The sequence below is a fragment of the Triturus cristatus genome, chromosome 2_1 (genome assembly GCF_964204655.1).
Source record: "Triturus cristatus chromosome 2_1, aTriCri1.1, whole genome shotgun sequence".
In the NCBI taxonomy this organism is placed as follows: Eukaryota; Metazoa; Chordata; class Amphibia; order Caudata; family Salamandridae; genus Triturus; species Triturus cristatus.
The window spans coordinates 478,882,019-478,902,459 of NC_140581.1; positions in this window are offsets into that span (position 1 = coordinate 478,882,019).

The following is a 20,441-nucleotide window of genomic DNA, read 5'->3' on the forward strand; positions in this document are numbered from 1 at the left end:
ACAAAGGCATTAGCCACTTCAGATACGATAAATATGAATTGTGCGTCAGACTTACCAAACATAGTCAGTGCCATGGTAAGGCTTTAGGTTCAGCGCGTGAAGACCAGCTGCCAATGCGCAAAAAGCGGTCTTCGCAGGAAATGCTGCACCAACACAAAGTTAGGGGCAAGTCAGCACACAAAGGCGTGCTCGTGACTGTAAGCACAGCACGCTCAGCTGTGCCACGGGAAGCCGGTTCTCATGACGGCAGCGTCAGGGGCAGACTCGGGATACGGTAAGCGCCTGGAGCGGTGCGGTCACGGTGGCCGGGGTCAGGCAATCACACTCGGGTTGAGGCTTGCACATGCGCTCAGACAGCATCCTCCGGACTCTGGGCAGCCATCTTGCGGAACCATAAGATTCCGGTGCGAACGAAAACATAAAAATCTTTCTGTAGAACTTTTTCGAAACATACAGAGACGCTGCCCATGATGACGCGGGTCCGTCACCTCAGCGGCCAAGCACAGAGCTCCTGCCGTACAGTAGGAGATCAGGTGAGGGAGCAACGCCGGGACACCACCGCCTTTCTCCGAGGCACAGCAGAAAATGCCTCGGAGAAAGGGAGTGTCCTTTTCGGATTGGGGGGCGTGTTTTGCTGTTGTCTCCTCCCTGAGACTTCTCGCAAAAAACACGCCCCCCGATCCGAAAAGGACGGGGCCTAATCGGAGTGACTGGACCTCTTCTCCAGTGGCTGGCCAGCATTTACGAGGCCAGCCAATGGAGAACAGGAGAGAAGAGGGGCGGGTGCAAGCCCCTCTTCTCAAAGTCACTCCAACTCATTAAATCTCGGAGCGAGACTGCGCAAGCGCAGCCTTTCGCAGCCGAGACCTAAAAAGGATATTTAACAGTCGTGTCACGTGATATTTTGTTTAAGTTTGCACTGAACGTCGTTGCACGTGTTAAGGCTTTATCACATGACACGACTTTTAAATATCCGATACACTTAGGGGCACTGTTTGGATCCACACGCCACTTTCACGGCATGTTTATTTTTTAGTGCACATTAAGGTGAGAGATAATGCACATATAGCATGGCGTATACTCATAAAGCACTGGTTAGAAGCGTGGGGGATTGTGCACACTTTTATGTAAGTGTTGTTCTGAGGGGAGAAGTTGTTCACGGTTTATGGGTCACTGATTTCTATCATGGTAGTTATTGGGAGTGTATGATTTGTACGTAATCATTAGGGTCTTGTTTTGGCAAAATAGTTTTCGAATTGTGTGATGGCGATATGAGGTTCTCATTTTGATTTTTCTATGACAGTGACCCCTGAAGAAGGGCATCCCATGCCCGAAATGCATCGGGACTATAACTTTCACATGGAATTATGAGGAATTATGAACCTCCAGGTGTCTATGAGTAAAGCCTATATAGGCACTCATTGAACCTTTGAAAAACGTGGAACATGAAAACGTCTGGTTGAATATATGGATGACTATGGATTACTTTTGGAATGAACTGGTGAACTTGGACAACAATGTTTGAATTTCATTGGATTGTTTGCATACATTTGTCTAGCTGTGCACCCTGGGTTGGGGAATCTGATGAGGCCCCTGTTGTTACAGGCATGTTTTCACGCGCACGTCCCAGGAGTGCACGCCTTTATTACTGCCTTGAGCATGAAACATTATAAAAATTCAATATGTTGGAGTGCAAACTACCATCTCTTATATGTTATAATTACTTTTTACGTCCACCGGCTTAGTTTGCACCCAAATTTGAAGATTCAAGTAAAACATGGTTCATTTTGGTCAAAATGTGACGAAAGAAGAAAGAACACTGGTGGTTCATTTTGAAATCATAGTTCTACGTACTGAGAACAATGAGAGACTGTTCCATCGATTTTGCTAGCAACCATTACCAATTGTTGATATTGGTGTTTATTACTTGATCACTGATTTTTAAAAGCAAGATGTTGTTTACAAACTTATATTTTCTGTGGGGCTGAATCTCAATTTTGAGGTAAAGAGAACATGTATGAGTTGTTATCATTTATATTTTGGGCATGTGACATTGTATTATATTTGATTCCTAGGGGGAGGTTGTACTTAAGTTCACACGTACGGCTGTGAACGTGCGGTTAATACATTTAATTAATTCGTTTATTTTTTGTGTGTGTGCAAGTGGCAGACACACAGTGTTCACTTACGTGGTTCACATATATTTATCCATTTAAGTTGGAGTGAATGTGTTTGAGTTTACACAAAATATTAGTATTTCGTTTATATTTGCACCGAACGTCGTAGCACGTGATAAGGTTTTATCACGTGACACGACTTTTAAATATCCGATACACTTGCTGTGTTTTAGCAGAGCACACATGAATGGCTGGGAATTCGTGGCATATTGACTTGGCTAAGGTATGTTTAATATTTTCAAGTACGATTTTTTCATTAAACACATTTTCGTTTTTGGGGCACTGTTTGGATCCACACGCCACTTTCACATAATGTTAATTTCTAGTGCACATTAAGGTGAGAGATAACACAGATATAGCATGGCGCATACTCATAAAGCACTGGTTAGAAGCATGGGGGATTGTGCACACTTTTATGTAAGTGTTGTTCTAAGGGGAGGAGTTGTTTAAGGTGCACGGGTCACTGATTTCTAGCTTGGTAGTTAAAAGTGGGAGAGTATGATTTGTACGTAATCATTAGGGACTTGTTTTGGCAAAATAGTTTACGAGTTGTGTGCTGGCAATATGAGGTTCTCATTTTGATTTTTCCACCACAGTGACCCCTGAAGAAGGGCATCTCACGCCCGAAATGCTTTGGGCCTATAACTTTTACATGGTATTATGAGGAATTATGAACCTCCACGTGTCTATGAGTAAAGCCTATATAGGCACTCGTTAAACCTTTGAAAAATGGGGAACATGAAAACGTCTGGTTGAATATATGGATGACTATGGATTACTTTTGGAATAAACTGGTGTTCTTGGACAACAATGTTTGAATTTCATTGGATTGAGTTTGTCCCAGGAGTGCACACCTTTATGACTGCCTTGAGCATGAACAATTACAAAGATTCAATATGTTGGAGTGCAAACTGCTATCTTTTATATTGCATAATAACTTTCTAAAAGTGCATTTTCAGAATTGTGATTAAAATCCAACTTTACCATTATAGAGGGCTTTAATTACAATTCTTTAGATAACAAACTCAAACTGTCCACCTGATTCCAATTGGAAGTTACAGCTCAATAAATGTAATAAGGTAACTCCAATGTTATCCTATGGAGTAGTGAAGAACAAATATAAGAGGTTTTCACTACTGGGACATGCAGTACTTGAAAGTACATGTCCTACTTTTTTAAATACATTGCACCCTGCCCTCTGGGCTGTCCAGAACATACCCTATGGGTGACATATATGTATTAAAAATGGAAGGTTTGGGCCAGGCAATAGGTTTATATTGCCAGGTAGATGGCAAGTCAAACAAAACACACAGGATCTGCAATAGCAGGCCTGAGACAGGTTTGGAAGGCTACTCAAGGGTGTGGCGCAACAAGTGCTGCAGGCTCATTATTAGCATTTAATTTCCAGGCCCTGGGTACATGTAGCACCACTTTACTTGGGACTTACAAGTAAATTTAATATGCCATGTGGGTGTAACCCAATTCTACTATGTTTAGAGAAGCAGGCACAAGCATTTTAGCACTGGTTAGCAGTGGTGAATTGCGCAGAGTCCCAAAAAACAACAAAAATGGGTTCAGAAAACAGACAGGATGAGGACAAAAAGACTGGGGGTGACCCTGCAGGAAGGGTCAAGTACAACAACATGGATTATGCAGAGCATGAACTCTTTATATAGGTGTTACACAGTTCACACAGCATTGCTCCATAGGAAGGTACACATTGCCTTTCTCCAAGAGTCTCACTTAACATCAACAGAGGTGGCTATACTGCAGTGTCGGTGGAAAAGGCAGGTTTTCTGTACAAACTACTCATCCTACGGATTAGAGCTGGGTATTATGGATTATAGCTGGGACACCATTAGAGTCGATAGGACACATATTAACGCAAACAGCCGATTCTTATTTGTTGGGTGTGCCCTAAATGGACACTCGCCAAACCAAGAAGTTATTTACGCATCACATATTGATCACTTGTCCTTCTGGTACCATATAACCTCCATCATGACCGACTGTCCAAATGCCCCAGGATTCTTGGGGGTGGGGGGGCAGATTTACATCAGAATCCTCAATACCGTCCTTGATCACTCGACACCGCCACTCCCGCAATCTCATATATTGCTGAATGCCACGTACCTATGACAATGGTTAGCTCATAGGTCCCTGATGATACATGGCGAGACGAGCACCTTATGCGCTAGAATTGTCATTCTATTCCACTGTCCACAAGTTACATTCCAGACTTGAAAGACTTGTGTGCTCCACTCCTCTACACACTGCGGTATGCTTCATTGAATACTACCTTCTAGTTATTTTGGATCATAACCCTTGAACCATGGAATTGGCTTGGAGGGTCTGCCCTCCCCAATTCCGACATGGTGCCTCTCAGTTATGATGCTGGACGACATAGTCTTTCACCAAACGCTGCTTGATCACCTAGATTCCTTCTTTCAGGAAAATACAGGGTCTTCCTCCTCTCCATTAAGTGTGAAGCTTTTAAAGTAGTCACAAGGGGGTTTTGTTTTAAAACTACTGGACATTCCAGAGGTGCAAGCCTCCCTGTTACGTAGAAACAGGTGGTGGCTATCTCCCTGGATAAAATGGACAATTCTTGAACAGCGCATGCTGATCTTTTTGATAAAATTGATCTATTTTGCTGCCACAACCAGGTTGTATATTGTGCTAGAACGAAGGAGACAAATTTGTCCACCTGCTTCTGCGGCTAATCTCACCATGCCACAATGACTCCACCCCGCTGGTTCTTAGCCCCCCTCAAGGGATATTGCCCATACTCAACAAGCTATAAATTCGACTTTCCATGACTACTATAGGGCTCTTTATGCACCCCCACAGCCACTGTCACCCACAGAATTACTTCACTTCATGACAAATGTCCCTCTCCCACGCAGTTTTCAGGAGGCCTGAATTACCCTGGATGAACCAATTACAACACAGAAGATTATATTCTTTTTGAAAGATCTACCCTGCTGGAAAGTCCTGGGAAATGATGGCTTGCCAGCCGAATTCTATGCTGTCAAGGCAACAGAGATACTGACCTGGGAGCAGAATGTAACCGCTCGCCACCAATACCTTGCTGCAGCAGTCGCAAATGGAACACATGACAAACTGGCTCAAGGCAAGAGGGGAATAGGTCAGGAAGGGGACATCGGGGAGTAGATCTGGGGAAGAGGTGCAGTTTTGACTAGTTAATGGCCCTCTGTTGTTAAAATGGACCATGTACTTTTAGCCTTCAAATAGATACAAAATGTTCTCCTCCCTGAATTGCAGACCCCAGATGGTCGACAGCAGTGAATGGACTTTATCCTTACCTGATGTAAAATTGCAAAATGGGTTTTTAGGGAATTTGTTGACCGCAACAATCAGTCTGCAAAAGAACCAAATAACATTTAAATCGAGCATTTGACTATACATATAACAGACCGTGGTTATTTAACAATCTAACACAATATTATGGCCTTATTGAATTAGTGCAATACCTTGTCCTTTCAAGTTGAATATGATCCTGATTTATGCATTATTCACTCACTTAGATCCAGGGGGTTGGGATTCTCAGGTGGTAATGATTTTGAATCTTCCATCAGACGACTGTGGCAAACTTGGAAATTTGTTACCTTACAAACTCTCTTTAACAGTTTTTTTTCTTGTATCAGAAGTTATCAAACAGTTTCCTCTACTGGATCGAATTTTCCACTGTAGTTAATAAACTATTGAAATATTGGGACAATCCAATGCAAACATGCTTTCACGGAAGTCTTGTCCACCCCTTAGACTAAATCAACAGTCTCACAATCAATCAATCAATCAATCAGGGAATTGTTAAGTGTGCTCCTCACCCGTGAGGGTCTCAAGGTGCTGTGGAGGGTGGGGAGCAGCTACAACTGGTCGAAGAGCCAGGTCTTCAGGGTCTTCCTGAAGATGTGCAGGGTGGGGGCGCGTGTGATGGTGGTCGGTAGCACATTCCAGGATTTGGCCACAATGTAGGAAAAGGTTCTTCCATCTGTTCTTGCTCTGCGGATGCGAGGGGGTTCGGCGAGGGTGAGGTCGGCAGATCAGAGGTTCCTCTTGGGTACGTGGAAGGAAATTCCATCATTGAGATATTAAGGTCCGGTGTTGTGGAGGCATTTGTAGGCATGGGTGAGTGTCTTGAAAGTTACTCTCTTCTCAACGGGGAGCCAGTGGAGGTTGTGCAGGTGTTGGGTGATGTGTTTGTGTCGGGAAATGCCGAGGACGAGTCTGGCTGCGGTGTTCTGTATGGTCTGGAGTTTGCGGAGGAGAGACTTGTTGACCCCGGCGTAGAGGGCATTTCCATAGTCCAGTCTGCTGGTTATGAGTGCGGGGTGACGGTCTTCCTTGACTCAGTGGCCATCCATTTGAAGGTCTTGCGGAGGATGAGGAGAGTGTTGAAACAGGTGGAGGTGAAGGCGTTGACTGCTATGGAGTGGGAGGAGTCAATTACGATGCCAAGGTTTTGGGCGTGGGATGGGGGGGTTGCCGAGGGCAGTGGCCCACCAGGTGTTCTCCCAAGCAGAGGGGGAGGGTCCGAGGATGAGGACCTCTGTCTTCTTCGAGTTGAGCTTCAGGCAGCTGCTGCTTATCCCGTACGCAATGTCTTTCATTCCTTCCTGTAAGTTAAGTCTGGTGATGGTGGGGTCCTTGGTGAGGAAGAGGATGAGCTGGGTGTCGTCAGCGTAGGATACTATGCTGAGTCCGTGCTGTTGGACAATGGCGGCGTGGGGGGACCATGTAGATGTTGAAGAGCGTGGGGCTGAGTGATTATCCTTGTGGGTACTCTGCACTTGACTTCCGTGGATTCAGAGAGGAAGGGTGGCAGTATGATTCTTTGGGTTCTGCCTGTGAGGAAGGAGCAAATCCAGTCAAGGGCGGTTCCCTGTATTCTGGCATCATGGAGTCAGGTGGTGAGTGTGCGGTGGCAGACAGTGTTGAACACTGCAGAGAGGTCGAGTAGGATCAGGGTTGAGATATTTGTCCTGGTCGAGGAGGGTGCAGATGTCATCTGTGGCTGCGAGTAGAGCGGTCTCTGTGCTGTGGTTGCTGCAGAATCCAGATTGGGAGGAGCCGAGGATAAAGTTTTCTTTGATGAATTTTGTTAATTCTGCGTTGACGGTCTTCTCTGTGACTTTGGCCGCGAAGGGGAGAAGGGAGATGGGTCGGTAGTTCTTGAGATCCATGAGGTCTGCTGAGGGCTTCTTGAGTAGGGGTCTGACCTCAGCGTGTTTCCAATTGTCGGGAAAGAAGCCAGATTCGAAGGTGGCTTTGATAGTGCATCGCAGTTCTGGTGCAATAGCGGCATTGGCTCTGTGGAAGATGTGTGGGGGTCAGGGATCCTTGGGGGCTCCTGAGTGGGTGCCCTTCATGGTCGATGCGGTTTCTTTGGTGGTGACTGGGGTCCAGTAGGAGATGTTGGGCTGGCCGGCATTGCTGGTGGAGGGAATGGTTTCGGGGTCAGGTGTCTGGTCATTGAAGTTGTCGTAGAGGCCCTTGATTTTCAAATGGAAGTAGGAGTCGAGCTTGTTGCAGAGGTCCTGGGAGGAGGTGATGTCAGTGGATTCGCTGGGGGTTTGCTGAATTCCTTGATGATGCTGAAGAGTTCCGTGGAGTTGCTGGAGTTGGCGAGGATCTTGTTCTGGATGAAGGTCCTTTTGGTGGATCTGATGCGCTGGTTGTATTCCATCATGGTGCTCTTGTAGGTGGTGCAATCTTCGAAGGTTTTGCTGTTTCTCCAGTTTTTCTTGAGGCGGTCAGCGGCGAGCAAGGCGGCCTTCCTGGGGCACTGTTTGTTGAGGTTGCGTAGGGGTGCGAGCTCTTCTGGGCAGTTGGTGATCCATTTGTGTAGTTCTTTGGCTGTGAGGTTGGCATCAGTAGAAGCGGTAAGGGCATCGCGATTGAGGGCGGAGTGGAGTTGTTTCTCTGTGACTTTGCACCAGTTTCTTCGTGGAGGGCGGGGTGCAGGTTTGGGTAGCATGGGTTTGTTGACGAGGAAGTGTACGCAGTGGTGGTCTGTCAATAGTGGTCGCCATTATATATGGAAGGGGAGTGAAGCGCAGCTGGGAGGCAGGAGCGGGGACCGGCAGTTGGGAGGGGCGGCAGGGGTAGCAGTGGCGGGAAAGGGCAGTGGAAAACGGGCACAACAGCGGCACAGTGTGATATCAGGCAAAATCCAACTAAATACAACAAAAAGCAACAAAACAAAGCAAAACAAAATGAGGGGCACAGAGAGGCAATTCACAGGCACAATTGGAGACAGTCAAGACCAGGAAAAATGGGCATAGCAGAGGAGGGCCTCGAACACCTACAACAACAGGTGGACGGGGTTAGTGGCAGGCAGCACAACAGCACGCCTGATGGGGGAAAGGGCAGGTCTCTGACCTGGTGGTCAGAGGTTTTGCACAATGTTTTGGGATTTTTCCCCAAGCACCCTTTTCTTTGTCAACCTCAATTTTGACCTCCATGCAATATGAGGCTTACATCTGAGTCTTTTAGTGAAAAGTATTTGACCTTTAAATCCAAAGAAATACAGGCAAAGAACTCTAAAGGCATCTAATGCTGCTGCCAGGTCCGGAGCTCAATAATTCGCAGTTGGGGTGGGATCTGGGCTTCTTAAACTAGTCTGGGGCCACGCCCACCTTACTCAACTCTCAGGCCATGATGGTTTGACTCAGCTCTTGGTCAACATCTGCCTGACTCAGCTCTTGGGCTACACCCCTCTGATTAAACCCTTTGGCCATACCCACTTGAATCAGCTCTCAAAATGACCACTGAGGCCTTACCAAGGAGCAGAGCTTGACCATATTCTTATTAGACCGATGTGCCTCAAACCACAGCACAAACGGGTCTAGAATACTTCCTTGCTGGACATTGGTGTGTGCTTGGACATTGCCTTGGTGTGTCCTGCAGGTGCATGTAACCTACCACTGCTATACTTCTGACACAATGCGACTGGCAGGGTCACAAAGTCACGTGATGAATTGGGGAAAGGGTTTGCAAAGTCCTGATATACGTCCACTTGGCTCAAACATTAGCGCCCACATTGCAGTCACTTTATCAAGCTATTTTCACATCTGGCTCTTCCTCCTTTAAACACTGCACTCATTTCTACCCTGCTGAAACCCCATAAGGACCTGAAACACCAAGGGTCTTAACATCCACTTTCCATCTTAAACACCGATCATCAAATTCTCATTAAGCTACTCGGTTACTTCCGATCCTTCCTTACATAATCCACGACAACCAGACAGGTATCATTCGTGGCTGTAAGACATCTCCTAATCTCTGCCACCTGTGACATATCAAGGTTGAATCTGCTTCTCTGTACCCCAATGCTGTGTGCATTGCTCTAGGCTTGGAGAAAGTATTTGACTCCTTCCATTGGGACTATATGCAGAGTCTTACAGTTGTTTGGAGTTGGTTCCCATAGGCAAAAATGGATTCTAATATTGTACTCTGCCCATACAGCCCGAGTGAAAACTGGCACATGCATCTCCGTCTTCATGGCCATGACACAGAGGCACCAGACAGGGATGTCCTTTGACTTCTCTTTTGTTTGCCATGACCATGGAACCTCTGGCGGCACACATGCATTTACACAGGACCACATGGGAAATTCCCATAAAAGGGCAGACCCGCGGACAACATTCTGCTCTGTGACACAGAAGCCAATATGGACCTCCCTTCCATAGATCACATCTTAATGGATTTCACAACTATCTCATGTCTTGGAGTAAATTGGGCTAAAACTTGCATTTTTCCTTTGCAACAAACCTGTAGATTTTATCTTCAGATGTTGTTTGATCCCAGACTGCTGATGGCAATTAACACATTTAGGTAATTTAGGATCAACATATATCATTCCACCTCAGAACTCTATGATGGAAACCTGGGCAAGGCGTTTAGGGCTCTACGCCCCTCAGATTACATGCTGTTCTTCTTTACCTATTTCAGTGATTGGAAGTGTGGCCTCAGTGAGAATGGTGGTCCTTCCTCATCTCCTTTATTACTTCACCAACCTTCCCCTCTCCTTTCCCTGCTCCTTCTTTCGACAACTCAGTTCCTCTCTGATGGCCTATCTCTGGGGAGGTGAATGCCGCCGAGTGGCCTTAGTGACACTGAGGCATCCAGTGGAGGTGGGGGGCTGGCTATTTCTTAGTTACTGTAGATAGCTTGTTAGCTCTCTGTTTGCTCCCTTTATGACATTGAACTTTCAGAGATCAACATTAAGGATGGGATGCTACATTACCTTCTGTTTCCCTCTCCAAGCTTAAATTCTACACACACATTTGTGTGCTTTGCTTTTCAGCTTCTTGTTTATTCTAAAACAAATTGGTTAACTGCAAAACAGTCCACTGGTAGAACTACCGACCTCAATGGACTGATTGAGGATTGGGCATTTGTGGGCCTGGCATGCAGAAGGCCTCTCTACCTTGGGGATTTGTTCCTGAATGGGGAACTGATAGACTTCCCCACAGTGATGGCTGAGGATGACCTTCCACCCAGGCAATTTCTAACCTATGAATGTATTAAGCAATCACTTCATAAGTTATTCTGTATACAATATGAATTACTGCCAAAGCATAAAGTATAACAAACCCTTCACACAGCAGGCCCATGGGGAAGCTCATCAGGTGGCTTTATAGAGGTGTCTTGAAATCCATCCCGCACCCCATTACGTATGGCCTGGGAGGCAGAGTCAGCCCAAGATGTACACAACTCAGAAAATTAACAACCCAATCCTATTTGAGACACGAGCAAAGGCTGGGAACAATTTTTTGATCTCAGTAGTATATTTCATCTTCTCAATCGTCCAAGCCATAGGTGATTGTCCATGGCATTTAAAAGGCATCACTGACAGAATATCGAGCTACAGGTATATCGAGTCTACAATATCGATGGACAGAATATCGTCAGCCTATCTCTACAATGGTAAGTACAAAAATATCGAAACCAAAATATCGTTGTTTAAATTATCGTTGTTTAAAATATAGTTTTTTTTAATGTCTTAAAATTAATATAAAAATAATTAAATAATAAATATAATTAATAAAAACGTAGTTAGAATTATTTAAAAATGTTAAAAACTGATAAATATAATATAATTTGTTTTTAAACACACTTATTAATTTTATTTATATATATATTAACAATAATATTAATGAATCCATATTTTCTTTAATTATAACATTTTAGAAACATAAGAAAAGTTATAAATGCATATCTATATATACATAAACCTGTAATATAAATCTAAAAATGAAATATATATATAATAAATTAAAATATAAAAATTAATATTTGTTGTAAAAAAATATTTTACACCACATTAACTATAAAAGTAGGGAAATGTTGGATAGCATAGGGGAATAATTTACCATTCCCACTACAACAAATGCAACAGTAGGGAAAGTGTTGGATAGCGTAGGGGAATAATTTACTATTCGCACTCCAGTGAGTGCAACAGTAGGGAAATTGTTGGATAGCGGGTTGGAAAAATGACTATTCCTACTCTAACAAGTGTAACAGTAGAGAAAGTTTTAGATAGCGGGTGGGTAAAAATTACTATACCAACTCCAGTGAGTGCAACAGTTGGGAAAGTGTTGGATAGCGGGTAGATAAAAATTACTATTCCCACTCCAGTGAGTGCAACAGTAGGGAAAGTATTGGACAGCGGGTATGTAAAAATTACTATTTCCACTCCAGTGAGTGTAACAGTAGGGAAAGTGTTGGATAGAGGGTATGTAAAAATTACTATTCCCACTCCAGTGAGTGCAACAGTAGAGACAGTGTTGGATAGCGGGTGGGTAAAAATTACTATTCCCACTCCAGTGATTGCAACAGTATGGAAAGTGTTGGATAGCGGGTGGGTAAAAATTACTATTCCCACTCCAGTGAGTGCAACAGTAGGGAAAAAGTTGGATAGCGGGCATGTAAAAAATACTATTCCCACTCCAGTTAGTGCAACAGTAGGGAAAGTGTTGGATAGCGGGTGGAAAAAAACAATTACTATTCCCACTCCAGCGAGTGCAACAGTAGGGAAAGTGTTGGATAGCGGGTGGGAATAATTTACTATTCCCACTCCACCAAGTGTAACAGTAGGGAAAGTGTTGGATAGCGGAGGGGAATAATTTAGTATTCCCACTCCTGCAAAATAATTAACATTAATCAACAAATAATTAATTTTTCAATAATAATTTACCTCCCACTATATTCCTCTATAAACGTCACCACCAATATTGGAAATATTACACAATTAACATATTTATTTAACAATTGATTAATTAACTAATAACAATTAACAAGCAAATTGAAAATAATCAAAAATGAATTAGTTCGCACAATTAACACTATAAAATAATTTTAAACAAATATTGTAAATAAAAAAATAATAACATTTTTATGAAAATTAAATTACTTTCCACCCTACTACCCTATCAACCCACAACCAACTTATAAAAAAATTACACAATTAACAAATGTACTAATTATATATTAAGAATTAATAAACAATTGATAATTAATTAATACTTTCTTTAACATAATTAACAATATAAAATAATAATTACATAAATAGTAATTAATTAAATTATTAATTAATTCATTATAAGTAAATACTTCCCACACTACTCCCTATAAAACCACAACCCACTCCTAAAAAAATTACACAGTTAACATATTTACCAATTCATTATTAATAACCAACTAATAATTAATTAATAACAAATTAATTTACACAATTAACAATATCAATTATTAAATAGAAAAATATTAATTGATACAGTTATTAATTAATTAATTTAAATTAAATTACTTTCCACTCTATTCCCCTATAAACCCACAACCCGCTACGGAACTAAAATGCAAAATATTTATGTTTTAAAAAAAATTAATAACTTCTAAAAAATTATTATTAAATATATTATAATTAAATTACTTCCCTCCCTATTCCCCCATAAACCCACAACCTGCTCCGGAACTAAAATACACAAAATTAATTAACATCAAATTAATACTTATAAATAATCCAAACATACATTCCAAAAATAAGCTATACTTTTAACACATATTCTAACATACAAAACACAAAAAAGATGTGATATTATTAACAACAATATTTTTACTAACGATATTACTAACATCGATATTAATTAAAACGATATTTCTTACCTGCATGCCGATATTCTGGTCGACGATATTCTTGATGGTCGATATTCTGTCATATCGATATTTAAACATCGATATAATGGTATATCGATATTTAGACATCGATAATATGTCGGCATACCATTTAAAAGACAAATCAATACATATTGTGAAAAGTTTATAGCCGAAATAGACGAAGTCCCTTACAAAAATATCCCTTACAAAGAACCGGATAGAGTGATCAAGGAGGAGAAAAAGCTGTACAACCTGAAAATAAAAATAAAAAAACATATAAAATCTCAAGAATCATTGTGGGCACAGCTGTTTCTAGAAGCTAGGTCAAAATGAGATTCTGGAAGATAGTAGGAAATAGCACTGGCTTGCATAAGGCTGCTTTTGATTTTCACATTCCTTACAATAAATGGACCACTTACAACATCGAACCATATGTGTTTAGTGCAATTAACAAGAATACTCTTTCAACCTATGTAAATTAGGAAGTAAAGAGTAGAAAAGATTAAATGTATCTTATGATTAAAAGAACTAAATCCTCTAAAGCTGCAGGTTTAAATGGTATTTCAGTTAACGTCCTAAAGTTAGATGCGTACTTTTGGACCCAACTTTTAAAAGATTCTCCAATCTGGCCAGATTCTATCTTAATGGAGAGGGTCCATAATCTGTCCTTTGTATATAAAAGGTCCTAGTGACGACCCTAAGAGCTACTGTCTTATCTCACTTATAGATGCCTAAAGGAAGGTATTCTGTAAGTTTATGCCGAATAAAATCTTTATTTGGGTAACTGACTCCAACCATCTTCCATCTAACCAAACCGGATTTAGGGGCCCATTAGGATGGCGGTCAGAAAACCACTCCAACCGCCATGGTAGTGGAAACAACCACCTGCCGGTACCGCGGCAAAACCGGCGGTCCGATTATAATCAACCACCAAAAAAAAACGACCACAGCGGATAGAGCCAAAGAAAAACTGCCCGAGGCGGACGGGGAAGGTCAAAACCCGTCCGGGCGTTTGGATTCATGGCGTAAACACACCAACACGCGGCCACACCAGCGGAGACACTGCCTGGAAAATTAGGATACCCCCGATGTGCCCGTGGTACCTTCCGCTGTTCCCGACCGCCGCGGTCGCAAACAGTGATGAATGGGAGATACGGCGGAAGGGCTGCAGCACAGCCACCTCTGCGGACGCTCCATGAATAAAATGGTGGTTGATAAGAAAATACACAACATGGCCACTAAGTGCACACAGCAAACTAGTCTTGCCCCCAAAAACACCTGACACATCCCAAAGACACACCCCAGTGCAAATATGAAAACTAGAAATCCCAAGACAACCCACACAACACACCTGACAGCAATAACCCATTTTGACACACCCACAGAGCTGAGTATAAAACCAGCACACTCCCTAACCACAATACTTTGCAATTTTCCACAACTGAAGGGCCCAACACCACAGCAGAAAGGAGAGGCAAATAATCTCAGCACACACACATCACCACCACCACCACTTTCACACCTGCACCTCTAACCCCTTTGCACATCACACACCATACACATCACCACCACAGCCACCACTTCCACACCTGCACCACCAACCCCTTGGCACATCACACACCATGGCACCTCAGAAAATGCCAAAATTCACAGACAGTGAGTTCAAGGTTATGGTAGATGAGAACCACAATTGTTTAGCAACCTGGTCCAACAGACACCTTTAGGCACAAGAGCACAAATGTGGGTAAGGATAGTTAATAAAGTCAATGCAGTACGGACCACCCCGCGCAACAAATATGAAATCCAGAAGTGGTGGCATGACCTCAAGACTGTTGTCAAGAAAAAGAGGAGCAAGAACCGTGAGCTGTCACAGATGACTGATGGTGGCCCTCCCGTGTCACCAAAAACATTCACTGAATGGGAAGAGAAAGTGCTTGCCATACTGCATCCAGAGAGTCTCACAGGAATAACCAGGGGAGTGCAGGTTGGTAAGTACAAACAAATGTAGACCATCACACTGCTATGTACTGTCTTCCACAACTACAAAACTACACCTCCTAGGCACAAGTCCATTAGTCTGCACCACAACACCCAACACAGGTCTCACAGATGTAACAGTCACTCCATCTGACTCACCCCAAAGCTACACAACATCTACAGGGTGGCATGTGTCCGTGCAACCATCACCACAACTCCCACCATGCACCCCTGTCCCACCCCTGAGCAGGATGGAGCACTCCCTCCCACCCAGATGCATGTGTCAGACATTGTATGGTTTCACCTCACATAACAGGTAGGTAGCCATCTTCCCAGGGAGGGCTGTTTGGGGGTGGGAGGCCTGCACTACAACTCCCACCATGAACCCCTGTCCCACCCCTGAGCAGGATGGAGCACTCCCCCCACCCAGAAGCATGTGGCAGCCATTGCATTTCCCACCTTCACCTAACAGGTAGGTAACCATCTTAACTGGGAGGGGTGTCAGTGGTTGGGAAGCCTGCACTACAACTCCCACCAGGCCCACTTGTACCAAAGCTCATCAGAATGGAGCACTCACACCACACCCACAACCATGTGTTCTCCATTGCATTGCTCTCCACAAACTTACAGGTAGGTAGCCAAATTAACAGGGAGGAGTGTTTGTGGGTGGGAAGCCAGCACTACAACTCTCACCATGCACCCCTGTCCCACCCCTGAGCAGGATGGAGCACACCCTCCCACCCAGATGCATGTGGCAGCCATTGTATCTCACCAACCAAGCTCACTGGTAGGTAGCCATTTACCAAATTTGTTCTGTCTAGGGGTGGGAGGCCTGCACTACCACTCCCACCATGCACCCCTTTCCCACCCCTGAGCAGGATGGAGCACTCCCTCCCACCCAGATGCATGTGGCAGCCATTGTATGGTTCCCCCTCACCTAACAGGTAGGTAGCCATCTTCCCAGGGAGGGCTGTTTGGGGGTGAGAGGCCTGCACCACCACTCCCACCATGCAGCCCTGTCCCACCCCTGAGCAGGATGGAGCACTCCCTCCCACCCAGATGCATGTGGCAGCCATTGTATCTCAACGACCAAGCTCACAGGTAGGTAGCCATTTACCAAGGCTCTTCTGTCTGGGGGTGGGGGGCCTGCACTACCACTCCCACCATGCACCCCTGTCCCCCCCCTGAGCAGGATGGAGCACTCTCCCACCCAGATGCATGTGGCAGCCATTGTATGGTTCCCCTCGCCTAACAGGTAGGTAGCCATCTTCCCAGGGAGGGTTATTTGGGGGTGGGAGGCCTGCACTACCCCTCCCTCCATGCACCCCTGTCCCACCCCTGAGCAGGATGGAGCACTCCCCCCACCCAGAAGCATGTGGCAGCCATTGCATTTTCTACTTTCACCTAACAGTGGGTTACTATCTTAACAGGGAGGGGTGTCAGTGGTTGGGAAGCCTGCACTACAACTCCTACCAGGCCCACTTGTACAAAAGCTCAGCAGGATGGAGCACTCCCACCACACCCGCAACTATGTGTCCTCCATTGCATTACTCTCCACAAACTTACAAGTAGGTAGCCAAATTAACAGGGGCGGTGTTTGTGGGTGGGAAGCCAGCACTACAACTCCCACCATGCACCCCTGTCCCATCCCTGAGCAGGATGTAGCTCTCCCTCCCACCCAGATGCATTAGCAGCCATTGTATCTCACCAACCAAGCTCACATGTAGGTAGCCATTTACCAAATTTGTTCTGTCTGGGGGTGGGAGGCCTGCACTACCACTCCCACCATGCACCCCTTTCCCACCCCTGAGCAGGATGGAGCACTCCCTCCCACCCAGATGCATGTGGCAGCCATTGTATGGTTCCCCTCACCTAACAGGTAGGTAGCCATCTTCCCAGGGATGGCTGTTTGGGGGAGGGAGGTGTGCACTACAACTCCTACCATGCACCCCTGTCCCACCCCTGAGCAGGATGGAGTGCTCCTTCCCACCCAGATGCATGTGGCAGCCATTGCATCTCACTAACCAAGCTCACAGGTAGGTAACCATTTACCAAAGTTGTTCTGTCTGGGGGTGGAAGGCATGTACTACAACTCCCACCATGCACCCCGTCCCACCCCTGAGCAGGATGGAGCACTCCCTCCCACCCAGATGCATGTGGCAGCCATTGTATGGTCCCCCCTCACCTAACAGGTAGGTAGCCATCTCCCCAGAGAGGGCTGTTTGGGGGTGGGAGGCCTGCACTACAACTTTCACCATGCACCCCTGTCCCACCCCTGAGCAGGATGGAGCACTCCCCCCACCCAGAAGCATGTGGGAGCCATTGCATTTTCTACCTTCACCTAACAGGTAGGTAACCATCTTAACACGTCTGGGCATACCTGTCCCACTCGGGGTGACAAATGCAAAAACAACAGTTGATGGACAGAATGCAGAACAATGTCATACATTCACCCCAGTACAGAGATCTGGGCCTAATCCGTCCATCAATTGTGTGTCTTTTGCTTCCTCGCCCTAAGTGCGCCGGGTATGCCCAGACGTGGGTCCTAGGCTCACTGTGCCACTGGATTCAAGCTATCCTGGCTTAGGAGGGGTGAAACCCCGAAACCGGTCCTACGATGCTTGTTTCAGGCCCAGGGAGGACCTGGCTTGGCAGTTCGGGCTGGACTGTTCCCATGAGGCACAGGGTCAAGACTGATTTGCATATGGCCAGGTCTAAACTGGGGTGGCATGGTGAGCAAAAGAATGATGGATTTAACCCAGATCTCTTGACTGGGGGTGAATGTTATGATTTGTTCAGTATTCCGTCCATCAATTGTGTGTCTTTTGCTTCCTCGCCCTAAGTGTGCCGGGTATGCCCAGATGTGGGTCCTGGGCTCACTGTGCCACTGGAATCAAGCTATCCTGGCTTAGGAGGGGTGAAACCCCGAAACCGGTCCTACGATGCTTGTTTACGGCCCAGGGAGGACCTGGCTTGGCAGTTCGGGCTGGACTGTTCCCATGAGGCAGAGGGTCAAGACTGATTTGCATATGGCCAGGTCTAAACTGGGGTGGCATGGTGAGCAAAAGAATGATGGATTTAATCCAGATCTCTTGACTGGGGGTGAATGTTATGATTTGTTCAGCATTCCGTCCATCAATTGTGTGTCTTTTGTCTTCGCCCTAAGTGTGCCGGGTATGCCCAGCCGTGGGACCGGGGCTCACTGTGCCCCTGGAATCAAGCTATCCTGGCTGAAGAGGGGTGAAACCCCGAAACCTGTTCTAGGATGCTTGTTTCCGTTCAAGGGAGGACCTAGCTTGGCAGTTAGGGCTGGTCTGTTCCCATGAGCCACAAGGTCAAGACTGATTTGCATATGGCCAGGTCTAAACTGGGGTGGCATGGTGAACAAAAGAATGATGGATTTAACCCAGATCTCTTGACTGGGGTGAATGTTATGATTTGTTGAGCATTCCATCCATCAATTGTGTGTCTTTTACCGCCAATTCCAAAGCCACACTCGCAAGACTAATAGGCATATGAGTTATGTGAAATGGCAGTTGGCATCACAAGCAAAATCACGGACATTCATTGCAGTGCATGGCACACAAATCGCGGTAGGCACCGCCTGGCACCAGCGGTGTGTCACTGCCAAAGCCACACTCGCAGGACTGATAGGTATGTGAGTTATGCGAAATGGCGGTTGGCATGCTCCGCCAGCAAAATCACAGACATTCTTTGCAATGCATGACACACAAATCGCGGTAGCAACCACCCGGCCCCTGTGGTGTGGCGACCCCAATGCCAAAGCCATACTCGCAGGACTGATAGGCATATGAGTTATGCGAAATGGCGGTTGGCATGCTCTGCCAGCAAAATCACGGACATTCATTGCAGTGCATGGCACACAAATCGCGGTAGCCACCGCCTGGCACCAGCGGTGTGTCACCGCCAAAGCCACACTTGCAGGACTGATAGGCATATGAGTTATGCGAAATGGGGGTTGGCATGCTCTGCCAGCAAAATCATGGACATTCATTGCAGTGATGACACACAAATCGCGGTATCAAATGCCCGGCCCCTGCGGTTTGTCACTGGCATGGACCATGCCCTTACAACCAATGGGAACTGCAATCGCGGTGGCATGATGCAATTTTGAACATCGCAGTAGGCATGCTCCGCCACCGTGGGGCCGGTCATTGGATGCATTTGAAAAAGGCAGACCTGGAACACCAATTGCAACAGCTTAGAACCCCTGAAACGACCCCAGGGGGTTATATATGTGTGGGAGTTAGCCTCACATTTCCACTGCTCCCACAGTCTGCTGCCTGGGACCCCTCATCTGCTGGTGCCTCCATGGACTGCTGCCTGAGACCCCTCACCTGCTGCTGCTGCCACCAGGGACTGCCACCTGAGACCCCTCAGCTGCTGCTGCCTCCAGGGACTGCTGCCTGAGACCCCTCACCTGTTGCTGCCTCCAGGGACTGATGCCTGAGACCCCTCATCTGCTGCTGCCTCCAGGGACTGCTGCCTGAGACCCCTCACCTGCTGCCTGCTCCAGGGACTGCTGCACGAGACCCCTCACCACACACTTCCGCCGCTGCTGTGTCATGTCCACAGTGATGGCAAGGACTGAGAAGATCCGTGCCTGTCCCTTCACAAGCGAGGAGCTGGAGGTCCTGGTGGACGAGGTCAGGGCCGGACTGACTGTAGCGGGCACCAGGCCTTTCCCCAGTTGGCTGCCAGGGTGGAGGCCGGTTTTGGGCCCCTGGGGGGCTGTTTTTGTTACCGGGAGCCTGCAATATCAGCCCCAGGTAACAAAATCGGGTGAAACCGGCCCATGCAAACAGCTCGGCCGCACCCTCTCAACCCCCCCCCCAGGGGGGCCGGCCGAGCAAATTGCCAGGGCCGGTTTCAATTCCCAGTCCGGCCCTGGACAAGGTGCTCACACACTACCCAAGGCTATATGGTGCCCCAAATGTCGTAAGTCTTCAACAGTGTGGGTGAGAGTGCAGGGGGGGCACACATGTAGTTAGTCTGATGCAGTATGTGCCTAAGAGTGTGGGGTTGTGTCATGCACTGCCTAACTAGCTTTCTCCAGGTGGAAGGGGGGTGTACCCTATTCCA